At 46.2% G+C, this 12,132-nt stretch overlaps 1 protein-coding gene across 5 annotated transcripts in view; it reads right to left on the bottom strand.

The window, feature by feature from the left end:
• Positions 1 to 11,288, bottom strand: part of PPP6R2 (protein phosphatase 6 regulatory subunit 2) — a 49,262-nt gene extending 37,974 nt beyond the window's left edge. For 4 of the 5 annotated variants that reach the window (XM_068970967.1, XM_068970969.1, XM_068970970.1 and 1 more), the window contains exons 1-2: positions 11,163 to 11,275; positions 579 to 861 (exon numbers count right to left, since the gene is read on the bottom strand). The gene's annotated coding sequence lies outside the window, so the exon portion shown is untranslated. Of the gene's footprint in view, positions 1 to 578; positions 862 to 11,162 lie in introns of all 5 variants that reach the window. The other variant, XM_068970968.1, reaches the window with a different exon arrangement.
• Positions 11,289 to 12,132: the final 844 nt, after the last annotated feature.

Here is a 12,132-nt window from a genome sequence, read left to right as displayed (position 1 = left end):
AGCACACCATTCTCCTAGTTCATGCTGGCTACATCCTGCAGCTCCCTTCTACATATCTGTAAAACATACCTGTATCTTCATATTTAAAGTGTTTCTTTTCTAAACAGCACAGAGTTGATATGGTCTTGCTTTGTTATTCTGTTATTCTTTGCCTTTTAATTAAAGTACTTAGATTATTTAACGTAACATGGTTGGGTTTAAGTAATTTGAAAAAAATATAACACACTTCTATGACCAAAAAAAGACTCTCAATAAATTAGGAATAGAAGGGAGCTTCCTGAACCTGATAAAGGGCATCTACTAAAACCCTACAGCTATCAGCACACTTAATGCGCTGAAGAGACTGAATGTTTTCCTCCTGCGACTGGAGTAAGAAACTAAGCTCTTCTATTCGAGATTCTAGTGAAGACTTGCTCCATCCACGGCAGTGCCAGACGACGGGAAACACATGCAGGTCAAAAAAGAGCAAGCAAGACTGCCCGCACTCACAGATGACACGACTGTGTAAGCAGAGGCGCCTAGAAGCCTGTGTGGAAAAGAGCCACGAGAGTTAATGAGAGTGAGCCTCGCTAGCTTACCAGTTACAAGGTCGATATCCAAAAAGGAGCCGTCTCTCAGCGTACTAGCAATACCCAACTGTCAACGTCTGCTGTGCCATGCTTAGTCGCTCAGCCATGTCCGTCTCTTGGCAGCCCCGTGGACTGCGCCCCGCCAGGCTCCTCTGTCCATGGGTTCTCCAGGCAAGAATACTGGAGTGGGCTGCCAGGCCCTCCTCCAGGGGATCTTCCCAACCCAGGGTTGGAACCCAGGTCTCCTGCACTGCAGACAGATTCTTCACCAGCTGAGCCACCAGGGAAGACCCTGTTAAGACACGGGTCTTTTTTCTTAAACTGGTTTACTGATTCAATGCAATCCCAAATAAATTCTAGCAGATTTTTAAAAATAGAAATGGACAAGTTGCTACTAAAATGTGTATGGGAAAAAACCCAGGAGAACCAAAGCAATTTTGAAAGGAAAGAACAAAGTTGGAGTGCTAACACCGCCTGATTTTAAGGCTTCCTATAAAGTGAGATTACTCAGGAGAGTGTGGGTCTAGTGGTTCAGCAGAACAAAACAGAGAGACCATATGAAGACCAACACACACACGGCCAACAGACTTCAACTAAGTGTACCACAGCAATTTAATGGGGAAAGGATAATCCTTTTTAACAAACAGCTCTGGAAAGTTGAGTATCTATATATAAATCAGACCTCAACCCTTACCTCACATCATCCACGGATCACAGACTTAACCATAAACACCAACACTAAAATCTTTAGAAGAAAATTTAAGGAAAAAATATTTGTAAACTTGCGACACATAAGACACAAGGAAAGCAAACTGTTGTTATTATTATTTATTTATTTATTTTTGCTCAAAAAACAGGAGAAGACACGCTTACAGAAGGAAACGAAATGGTTGGCTGCAACTGCCCTGGCATCTTCGGAAAACAGCAGCAGTACTCCAGAGCAGCGTGAGCAGACAAGCGAGAGGCCTGAGAAGAAGCAAAAGCCCCAGGAGGCTCCTCAGGCGCACAGGATGGAAGACCCAGATGTCTCCTCTCCAAACCCAAGAGAAAGAAATCTTTTTCCAAGAAGGAGCTGGTTGGTAGTGATCTTGAAGAGACAGCTAGCACTGTAAGTCTCCCCAAAAGGAAGAACTCTTTCCCCAAAGGGGAACCAGACAGTGACCCTGAAAAGTCAGGAAACAAGAGTGATCCCAAGAAAAAGAGGACATTCTCTCCCAAAGAGAAGCCACTCAGCAGTGGGCCTGAAGAGGCTGCTACAGCGAGAGCTGTGGCTGCAAGAAAAAGAAACAGCTCTGAGAAGCATCCCAGGAGAATCAGAGCAGACGTTTCCCTAGCGGCCATAAGGCAGAGATGGTTTCCAACCCACCCCACAGCCCAATAAAAAAGAAAACACCCGATACACAGTACTTTATCAAAATTGAAAACTTCTGCTCTTTAAATGATATCATTAAGAAAATACACAGGTAAATCACAGAAAGGGAGAAAGCATTTGTTCTCTATATCTGATAAAGCATTCTTTTTTTAAAAAATAATTTTACTGCTTTTCATTTTTGGCTGTGCTGGGTCTTCACTGCTGTGCAGCGTTTCTCTACTCGTGGAGAGCAGAGGTGTGCAGGCTTGCCACCATGGGGGCCCCGCTCGCTGCAGAGCAGGGGCTCTGGGGCGCTGGGCTCAGCACTGCGGCTCCAGGGCTCTGCAGTCTGGCGCAACAGCTGCGGTGCACGGGCTGAGTTACTCCGCAGCAGAGGGCTCTGCCCGGACCAGGGATAGAACCCATGTCTCCTGCAGTAGCAAGCAAATTCTTTATCACCGAGCCACAAGTCTCTGACAAAGCATTCTTAACGAGAAAATGTGAAGAACTTTTAGAAAGCAGTAATATGAAAAATACTCAACTAAAAAACGGACAGGGCCTTCCCTGGTGGTCCAGTGGGTAAGACTCTGTGCTCACAGTGCAGGGGCCTGGGTCTGGTCCCTGAACAGGGAGCTAGATCCCACACACTGCAACTAAGGGTTCACACGCTGCAACGAAGACTAGTAAAAATGTGTTTTTTTAAATGGACAGAAGATCTGGACACTTTGCAAAGAAAGATTTTAAAATAGCCAATAAGCACATGGAAAACTATCACCACTGTTGTCAGGAAACGTACGTTAAGGGGCGCCACTCGAACAGCTGAGATTAAAATGCTGCCAACACCACGTGTGCACGGATGCAGGGTAGGAACCCCCACACTGTGAGCAGGACTGTACAATGGCACAACCGCCCTGGAGAATTCTTTGCCAGTTTCTTATAAAGTTAAGCATCCACTTACCATGTGACCCAGCAATTCCAATCCCAGGTATTAAGAGAAATGCAACCATAAATCCAAACAAAGACTCCTTGTAAACAAGGTTCACAAATGCCTCATTCACAGTAGCCAAACACTGGATGCAGTCCAAATACCACCGACAGGTGAGAGACAAATGATGCCATTCCCACAACGGAAGACTACTCAGTGAGAGGACCAAGCACCTCTGTGAGGACAGATGAAGTGAAGCACCCTGGTGAGGAAAGAAGCTGGACACGAAAAAGTAAAGCTGAATGATTCCATTCATATGCGACTTTAAGCACAGCAACCGAGCCCATGGTGCCCAGGAGACAAGTGGCTGCTCAGGGTCACAGGCTACAGACGAGAGCGACAAGACGGAGCTGTAGGGGCGATGTCAAAATACTTTGCTTCTTGACCGTGGCGGCATATTCATTAAAACCCACAGAACTACAAACATAACATGGGTCCATTTACTTTACGTAAATTATACCTCATATAATATTATTATCATTCTTTTTTTTTTTTTTGGCTGCACAGCACAGCACGCAGAATCTTAGTTTCCTGACCAAGGATCGAACCAGCGTCCCGTACAGCAGAAGCACGGAGTCCCAAGCAACGGAGCACCAAGCGCACCATGAGCACCCTCAGTGTCATGGCTTGTAATATTATTACATAATGCTTCTGTGATATTATTACATAGTGCTTCTGTGATATTATTAATGTTTCTGTGATATTACATAATGTTTCTGTGATATTGTTACATAATGTTTCTGTGATATTGTTACATAATGTTTCTGTGATATTGTTACATAATGTTTCTGTGATATTATTACATAATGTTTCTGTGATATTATTACATAATGCTTCTGTGATATTATTACATAGTGCTTCTGTGATATTACATAATGTTTCTGTGATATTGTTACATAATGTTTCTGTGATACTGTTACATAATGTTTCTGTAATATTGTTTTTTTTTGTAGTATTGTTAACAGTGGTTAAGAACCTCTTACACTGTTGGTGGGAATGCAAACTAGTACAGCCACTATGGAGAAGAGTGTGGAGATTCCTTAAAAAACTGGAAACAGAACTGCCTTATGACCCAGCAATCCCACTGCTGGGCATACACACCGAGGAAACCAGAATTGAAAGAGACACGTGTGCCCCAATGTTCATCGCAGCACTGTTTATAATAGCCAGGACATGGAAACAACCTAGATGTCCATCAGCAGATGAATGGATAAGAAAGCTGTGGTACATATACACAATGGAGTATTACTCAGCCATTAAAAGGAATACATTTGAATCAGTTCTAATGAGGTGGATGAAACTCGAGCTGATTATACAGAGTGAAGTAAGCCAGAAAGAAAAACACCAATACAGTATACTAACACATACATATGGAAGTTAGAAAGATGGTAACGATAACCCTGTATGCGAGAGAGCAAAAGAGACACAGATGTATACAACAGTCTTTTGGACTCTGGGAGCGGGCAAGGGTGGGATGATTTTGGAGAATGGCATTGAAACATGTATGTTATTATATGTGAAACGAATCACCAGTCCAGGTTCCATGCATGAGACAGGGTGCTCGGGGCTGGTGCACTGGGACGACCCAGAGGGCTGGGATGGGGAGGGAGGTGGGAGGGGGTTCAGGATGGGGAACATGTGTACACCCATGGTGGATTCATGTCAGTGTATGGCAAAACCAATATAATACTGTAAAGTAATGAGCCTCCAATTAAAATTAATACATTTATATTACCAAAAAAAGGTGGGGGGAGAAAGGAAAAAAAAAAAAAGAACCTGCCTGACAATACAGAAGATACAGGTTCAATCTCTGATTCAGGAAGACCCCACGTGCTGCGGGGCTCAGAGTGTGCTGCCGTGAACGAAGCCCTGCACCCAGAGCCCAGGCACGCAGCGCGAGGAGCCGCCGTGAGCCGCCGAGCACGCAGAGCGCGGCCGCACAACAGCAGAGAGGCCCAGAAACCGTTAAAACAAAGACTGAAGGCAAACAGCCACTGACGAAACAGCCATAAAGCTGAGTGCAAGATTTAGAAAGGATTCATAAATTGGAGAGGCTTACTGTAAAATAATCTGCAATTTACAAAAACATCTACAGGATTTCAGTAACAACAACCAAACAGAAAACAGTCTCCCCCAGGGCCCCTTCCGCCTCTCCGCCTGCAGCCTGACCTCAGCCTCAGGCATATCCCACCGGTCTTCATGGAGGCAGAAACCACCTACCACTCCCACCCAGAATCGCTACAAAACTGCTACTAAAATAAGCTTCACATTATCCAGCAACATGATAAGGAACCCTAACATATCCTTTTTCCAAAAAACTGTATTCACTTTGGGCTGTGCTGGGTCTTGCCTGCTGCACAGGCCCCTCTACGTGCAGTGAGCAGGGGCTGCTCCTCAGTGCGGCGTGCGGGCTCCTCACTGTGGTGGCCTCTCTCCTGCGGTGCACAGGCTCCCGGGCACGAGGGCTTCACAGGCGCAGCTCCCGCTCTGACCAGAGGCCCAGGGGAGCCGCACACAATCTTAGCTGTTCCAAGGCACGTGGGATCTTCCCAGGTCAGGGATCAAAGCCGTGTCTCCTGCATTGGCAGGCAGATTCTTTACCACCGAGTCACCAGGGAAGCCCAAGAATCCTAACATATCCTTCAATCACTACTCACATTTTTAAATAAAATAGAGCAGAGGTCAGAATTTGGGGGCATGTCAATCAGGAGAGGAGCGTGTTAGGACAGTCGTCTTACTGAAGGAAAGCAAAGATCCTGTGACGCTTGAAAAGTCAAACACCCATGGCGAAAGGTCTTAAGTTCAAGAAGGCCTCACACACACACGTGCGCGCACACACACACGCGCGCGCGCACACACACACGCACAAAATAGAATGTGTGACTTTTAATCAGGAGTGAAACAAAAATGATCTATCCGACGGAAAATAGAAAAGGAGATATAAAAACAGGGAGGTACCAGTAAAGGGAAATGTGAAACAAAATGGTAGAAGGTAACACTGACAGACAGCACTGTAAACCAGCTGTGGTTCAATAAAAATGAATTTTAAAAAAGAAATTAGTACTAATAATTTTAATAGTAGTATAATATATGGACTAATCAATGCAAAAGAATTTTCTCAGATTTAATGTTTAGAAACAATCTCCAACAAAAGACACACTTTAGGGGCCTTCCCTGGTGGTCCAGTGGTCACGAGACCTGCCTGCAAATCCAGGCGACACAGGTTCGATCCCTGGTCCAAGACCCCACAGGCCGCAAGGCGACTAAGCCTGGGCACCAGAACTTCGGAGCCTGTGCTCCTCAATGAGAAGATCCGTTGTGATGAGAAGACTGCCCCCCACGACTGGAGGGGAGTCCCTCCTCGTCCCAAGCAGAGAGAGCCCACGGGCGGCAACAAAGACCCAATGCAGCCAAAAGTGAATGAATTTAAAAACCGATTTTTTAGAGAAAAGCTCACCTTTGCTCATCTCACCTAAGACATATAAACCAGCACTGTGACTAGACATAAAACTGAATTACTCTAAGTCACTCACTTAGACTGACATCACCCCACTGGCCCATATCGGGACAGCTCTAGGTCATTCAACCAAAAATCTCTGTGTAATAACATTCCTGAGCTTTGGTGGTTACCAAGTACTTTAAGAAACGGGTCATCTCATCAGCAGCATCCGTGAAGAGTTCACAGTGACAGCACCAGTTTAGGTGACCTCATCTCACCGCCCAAGGAACTGGTATAAACTGGTTCCAGAACTGTCACTCAGGTAACAGCTGCACACTTCTTATCCACACACTTCTTGTATCCCGACAACTCTGCGCTGCCCTCCAAAGAGATGCTGGCATCCTCTTACTGGGCCCTTGCCTACCAGAAGACTAACTTTCCTTCCCAAGATGACCCAGAGGCCCGCCACTGACAGCTCATCCTTAGAACAAGGCACTGGCTCATGATTGAGGCTCAGATCATGAGCTCCTTATGGCAAAATTCAGACTTAAAACTGAAGAAAGTAGAGAAAACCACTAGGCCATTCAGCTATGAACTAAATCAAATTCCTTAGGATTATACAGTGGAAGTAGCAAATGGGTTCAAGGGATGAGATCTGATCGACAGAGTGCCTGAAGAACTATGGACAGAGGTTCATAACACGGTACAGGAGGTGGTGACCAAAACCATCCCCAAGAAAAAGAAATGCAACAAGGCAACATGGCTGTCTGAGGAGGCCTTACCAACAGCTGAGGAAAGAAGAGAAGCGAAAGGCAAGGGAGAAAAAGAAAGATATACCCATCTGAACCCAGAGTTCCAACAGCAAAGAGAGAGAAGAAAGCCTTCTCTTCCCTGATGGCTCAAACAGTAACATATCTGCCTGCAATGCAGGAAACCTGGGTTTGATCCCTGGGTCAAGAAGATCCCCTGGAGAAGGTGGCTACCCACTCCAGGGGAGAATTCCATGGACAGAGGAACCTAGTGGGCTACAGTTCATGGGGTCGCAAAGAGTCGGACACGACTGAGAGGCTAACACTTTCACTTTTACTTTCAGTGAACAGTGCAAAGAAACATAGAGAAACAACAGGATGCGAAAGACTAGAGAGCTTTTCAAGGGAATCAGAGAGACCATGGGAACATTCCACGCAAAAATGGGCACAATAAAGGACAGAAACGCTATGGACCTAACAGCAGCAGAAGATACTAAGCAGAGGTAGGAAAAACACACAAAAGAACTCTACGAGAAAGATCTTAATGACCTGGATAACCAGGATGGTGTGATCACTCACCTAGAGCCAGACATTCTGGAGTGTGAAGTCAAGCAGGCCTTAGCAAGCATTACTACCAACCAAACTAGCGGAGGTGACAAAATTCCAGCTGAGCTATTTCAAATCCTAAATGATGATGCTATTAAATTGCTGCACTCAATATACCAGCAAATTTGGAAAAGTCTGTAGTGGCCACAGGACTGGAAAAGGTCAGCTTTCATTCCAATCCCAAAGAAGGGCAATGCCAAAGAATGCTCAGACTACCACACAACTGCGTTCATTTCACATGCTAGCAAAGTAATGCCCAATATCCTTCAAGCGAGCCTTCAACAGTACACGAACTGAGAACTTTCAGAAGTACAAGCTGAATTCAGAAAAGGCAAGAGGAACCAGAGATCAAATTCACAACATCTGCTGGATCACAGAAAAAGCGAAAGAATTCCAGAAAAACATCTACTTCTGCTTCACTGACTATACTAAAGCCTTTGACTATGTTGGTCACCACCAACTATGGAAAATTCTTAAAAAGATGGGAATACCAGACCACCTTACCTGCCTCCTGAGAAACCCATAGAAGCAAAGAAACCAAGAAGCAAAACTTAGAACCGGACATGAAACACTGGACTGGTTCAAAATTTGAAAGGAGTACAACAAGGCTGTATACTGTCACCCTGCTTATTTAATTTATATGCAGAGCACATCATGCAAAATGCCTGGCTGGATGAAGCACAGGCTGGAATCAAGATTGCCAGGAGAAATCTCAGTAACCTCAGGTATGCAGATGACAACACCCTTATGGCAGAAAGTGAAGAGGAACTGAAGAGCCTCTTGATGAAAATTAAAGAGGAGAGTGAAAAAGCTGGCTTAAAACTCAACATTCAAAAAACTAAGATCATGACATCCAGTCCCATCACCTCATGGCAAACAGATAGGGAAAAAAATGGAAACAGTGACAGACTTTGTTTTCTTGAGCTCCAAAATCACTGCAGATGGTGACTGCAGCCATGTAATTAAAAGCTATGCTTGCACCTGGAAGAAAAGCTATGCCAAACCTAGACAGCGTATTAAAAAGCAGAAACATCACTTTGCCAACAAAGGTCTGTATAGTCAAAGCTATGATTTTTCTAGTAGCCATGTACGGATGTGAGAGCTGGACTATAAGGAAAGTGGGGCACCAAAGAACTGATGCTTTCGAACTGGTGCTGGAGAAGATTCCAGACAGACCCTTGGACAGCAAGATCAAACCAGTCAATCCTAAAGGAAATCAACCCTGAATATTAATTGGAAGGACTAGCACTGAAGCTCCAATACTTTGGCCACCTGATGGAAAGAGCTGACTCACGGGAAAAAACTCTGATGCTGGGCAAGATTGAGGACAGGAGAATAAAGGGATAGCAGAGGATGCGATGGTTGGATGGCATCACCAACTCGACGGACACGAGTTTGAGCAAACTGGGAGATAGTGAAGGACAAGGAAGCCTGGCGTGTTGCCGTTCACAGAGTCGCAAGGAGTCGGACATGACTGAGCGACTGAACAACACCTGGCTCGTGACCTGACGTGGTGACTCGAGGTATCTCTGGTTATACCCGAGCTCCAATACTCTACAAGCATTCCTGTCATATCCTGACAACGCCCTCCAGTCTCTCGGGAATGCCAAGCAAAGGATTGCCATTACCTTCCAGACTCTCATCCAAGAGCCAAACGAGGAACTGCAAGTGCTGCTGCTGCTCTTTTTCTGGTCAGTACGACCATCAGACAGAAGGCAGCTTCCAAAGAGAAACGCTGCCCGTGCGACCACGCAGTTCCATGAGCAGAGCCCTTGAGAAGCGGACATTCTGTGGCAGAGACTGTCGCTAAGGGAAAAGGAGGCTCCGGCCACAGGGCAGTCTCAAGCGCCGGCTCTGCTGGGTGACCCGGCCTCTTGTGTGTCGGGTCCTCACCTGAAAACTGGGACAAGGAGCCCCTCCAAAGAGGGCCACTGTGAGGGCGACTCAAGCTGCCCTCTGGGTGAGGAGCCCGGAACAGGACTGGCACAGCCTCTCCTCAGAGGTACCGATGGCAGAGAGGAGGAGACAGAGACACAGGCACCGTGCCACCGAGGCTGGGCTCAGCGGTGGCCGGGGGGGGCACAGCTTGCTCAAGGCAGCGGAGCAGCGCCTCTCCCGGAGCCGGCTTCAGTGGCGTCACACTGGTAGCTGGAGGTGGGCATGAGGGGAGCTCTGCACTGCGGAATCAACAGACGCTGTAAGCGAGGAGGACTCTGACTCTCCCAGAGAGTCAGTAGGTAAACATTTCTCAACACACCACGGAAACCTCACTGGTCTGGAAAAAAATGAGAACGCAAGTCCATGGAGAGCAGCGGATACCTGCGCAATCCATCAGTCCACAAGCAAGAGCACGTCCATACCGGACACAGTCCGCTAGGGGCTGCAGGAGGGAGACCCAGAGAAAGAGAGTGGCTGGTAGGAACCGACGAATAAAAGTCTAAACTCTGAAGTGAAAGAAGAAATAGCCACAAGCATGAAGGTAAGTTTAAATGATTACCAAGAATAGTTTACCTAAGACTACGCTGAACCATCTGGACTCTGGAAATCCAGTCAAAGCCCTGTCAGATGCAGAACTAGCCAGAACCGGCCTCGAGAAGAGGGTGAACACGAGTCTGAGCAAACTCCGGGAGACAGTGAAGGACAGGGAAGCCCAGTGTGCTGCAGTCGCGGTTCTGAAGAGTCGGACATGACTTAGAGACCAAAGAACAAGTCTCTTCCGACTTTTGAAGAGATAGCTTAATTTACTTTTAAAGTTTTATTTATTCACTTAGCTGGCTGCGATTGTCTTAGCTGCGGCACTCGGAATCTTGGCTGCATCGTGAGGGATCTTCCATCACAGCGCGCGGATTCTCAGCGCACTGAGCAGACGCTCGCCACAGTGCATGGGCTTACTTGCTCCGCAGCATGCGGGATCTTTGTCCCAGACCAGGGACTGAACATCTGTCCCCTGTATTGCATGGTGGATTCTTGCCCACTGGACAAGCAGGGAAGTCCTCTTAGCCTAATTTCTAAAGCACTGAAGCACTCACAAGAGGTTATAACTATCGTAATTCATCCAGCATCTAACTGGACTGCAATGGGAGAGCCTTTCAGGCACTTCTGCTCCTGTGGAGGCACAAGCCCTTCCCTCCTTTTCCGGCGCCTGCACGGACTGTGCTCTGACGGTGGCCACGCTCACACCTAAGCCCGAGCCACCTGCTCCGCACGAGTGACTCACCACACGGCACACACATGACTGGCTGTTTTATTTGGATTACACTTTGGCTTAGAGAGACCAAGTCACTTTTCCACAACACAGCACCTCAAAACCAGACACACAAGGGTCAAAGAAACCCCAAAAGTCAGGAGACCATATACACATATTCAAAACTAAAATTTTTATTGTCATCCATCCTTGAATGTCTCCTCATACCGTCTATTTGTATATACCACACAATTAACAAGAATCAAAAACAGTTCTTACCTTCTGTGGAAACTCCTCGTTTAAATTTTATATTTAGGCAAAATATAAAAACATTTGGGACTTTTTCTTGGAGTATATGCAACTTTAAGAAAAAAATTTTCATTCAGTAGATGTAGAATCTCTTCACCTGAAAAATAAGAGAGGAAAAAAAATTTAAGTTCTGCGTCTTTAAAGTCAACTCTCCAAAATGATAGAGAAAAGAAAAACAGAAGTCATTACCTTAACCGAGAATTCAGATTATCAGAACAATTTGTGACCAAGGGTCTAAAACTCCCCTGTCCTTGCTTGCTCTGCGAGACTGGTGCCAGCGCCACACGCCCACCCCCAGCTGGGCAGCCAGCCGATGGGACGGCCGGGGCGCAGGGCTGAGCAGGCCTCTGCGGAGCGGTCCAGGGCCACGCCCGCACTACCAACCCCAACAAACACACATCCTGATCACAAGATGCCTAGACGACGCCCCTCACGATTCCAGAAAAAAGGGGCTCCAAAGGGTTCCAGGTGGGACTGCTAGACACCATTTCCAAACGTCAGCAGCACTCCTCGGAGAAAATCCTGACTTCAAGGTGTGCAGCAAAAACGTGGACCAAGAGCGCCCTGGACTGTTCACTCTGTATTTGCACGAAAGTCATGATTTCACCATCTGAAAAGCATGCTTACGCAACAGGGAGGGATGGCCGCTCTAGAATATAACAGCCTTAAGAGACTGGTCCATCGAATACAACACTTAAGTCTTGTTCGGGTCCAATTAAGATGAACCGAGTTGAAGAGTGCGTTTTTGACGCTGTTGGGGAAATCTAAATACAGGCTGGTACTAGCACTAAGGAATTGATGTGAACCTCTCAGTTGTAGAAATAACATGGTTACTTTGGTTTTAAAAACAAAAACCTCCCTTATCTGGCAGAAAAAATGAAGTATTCATGAGTGAAATGACATTATTTTTTGGATTACTTTTAAAACACTTTACCAAAAC

The sequence above is a fragment of the Capricornis sumatraensis genome, chromosome 4 (genome assembly GCF_032405125.1).
Source record: "Capricornis sumatraensis isolate serow.1 chromosome 4, serow.2, whole genome shotgun sequence".
In the NCBI taxonomy this organism is placed as follows: domain Eukaryota; kingdom Metazoa; phylum Chordata; class Mammalia; order Artiodactyla; family Bovidae; genus Capricornis; species Capricornis sumatraensis.
The sequence above is the reverse complement of the archived record's forward strand: the minus strand, read 5'-3'. Positions and strand labels throughout refer to the sequence as shown.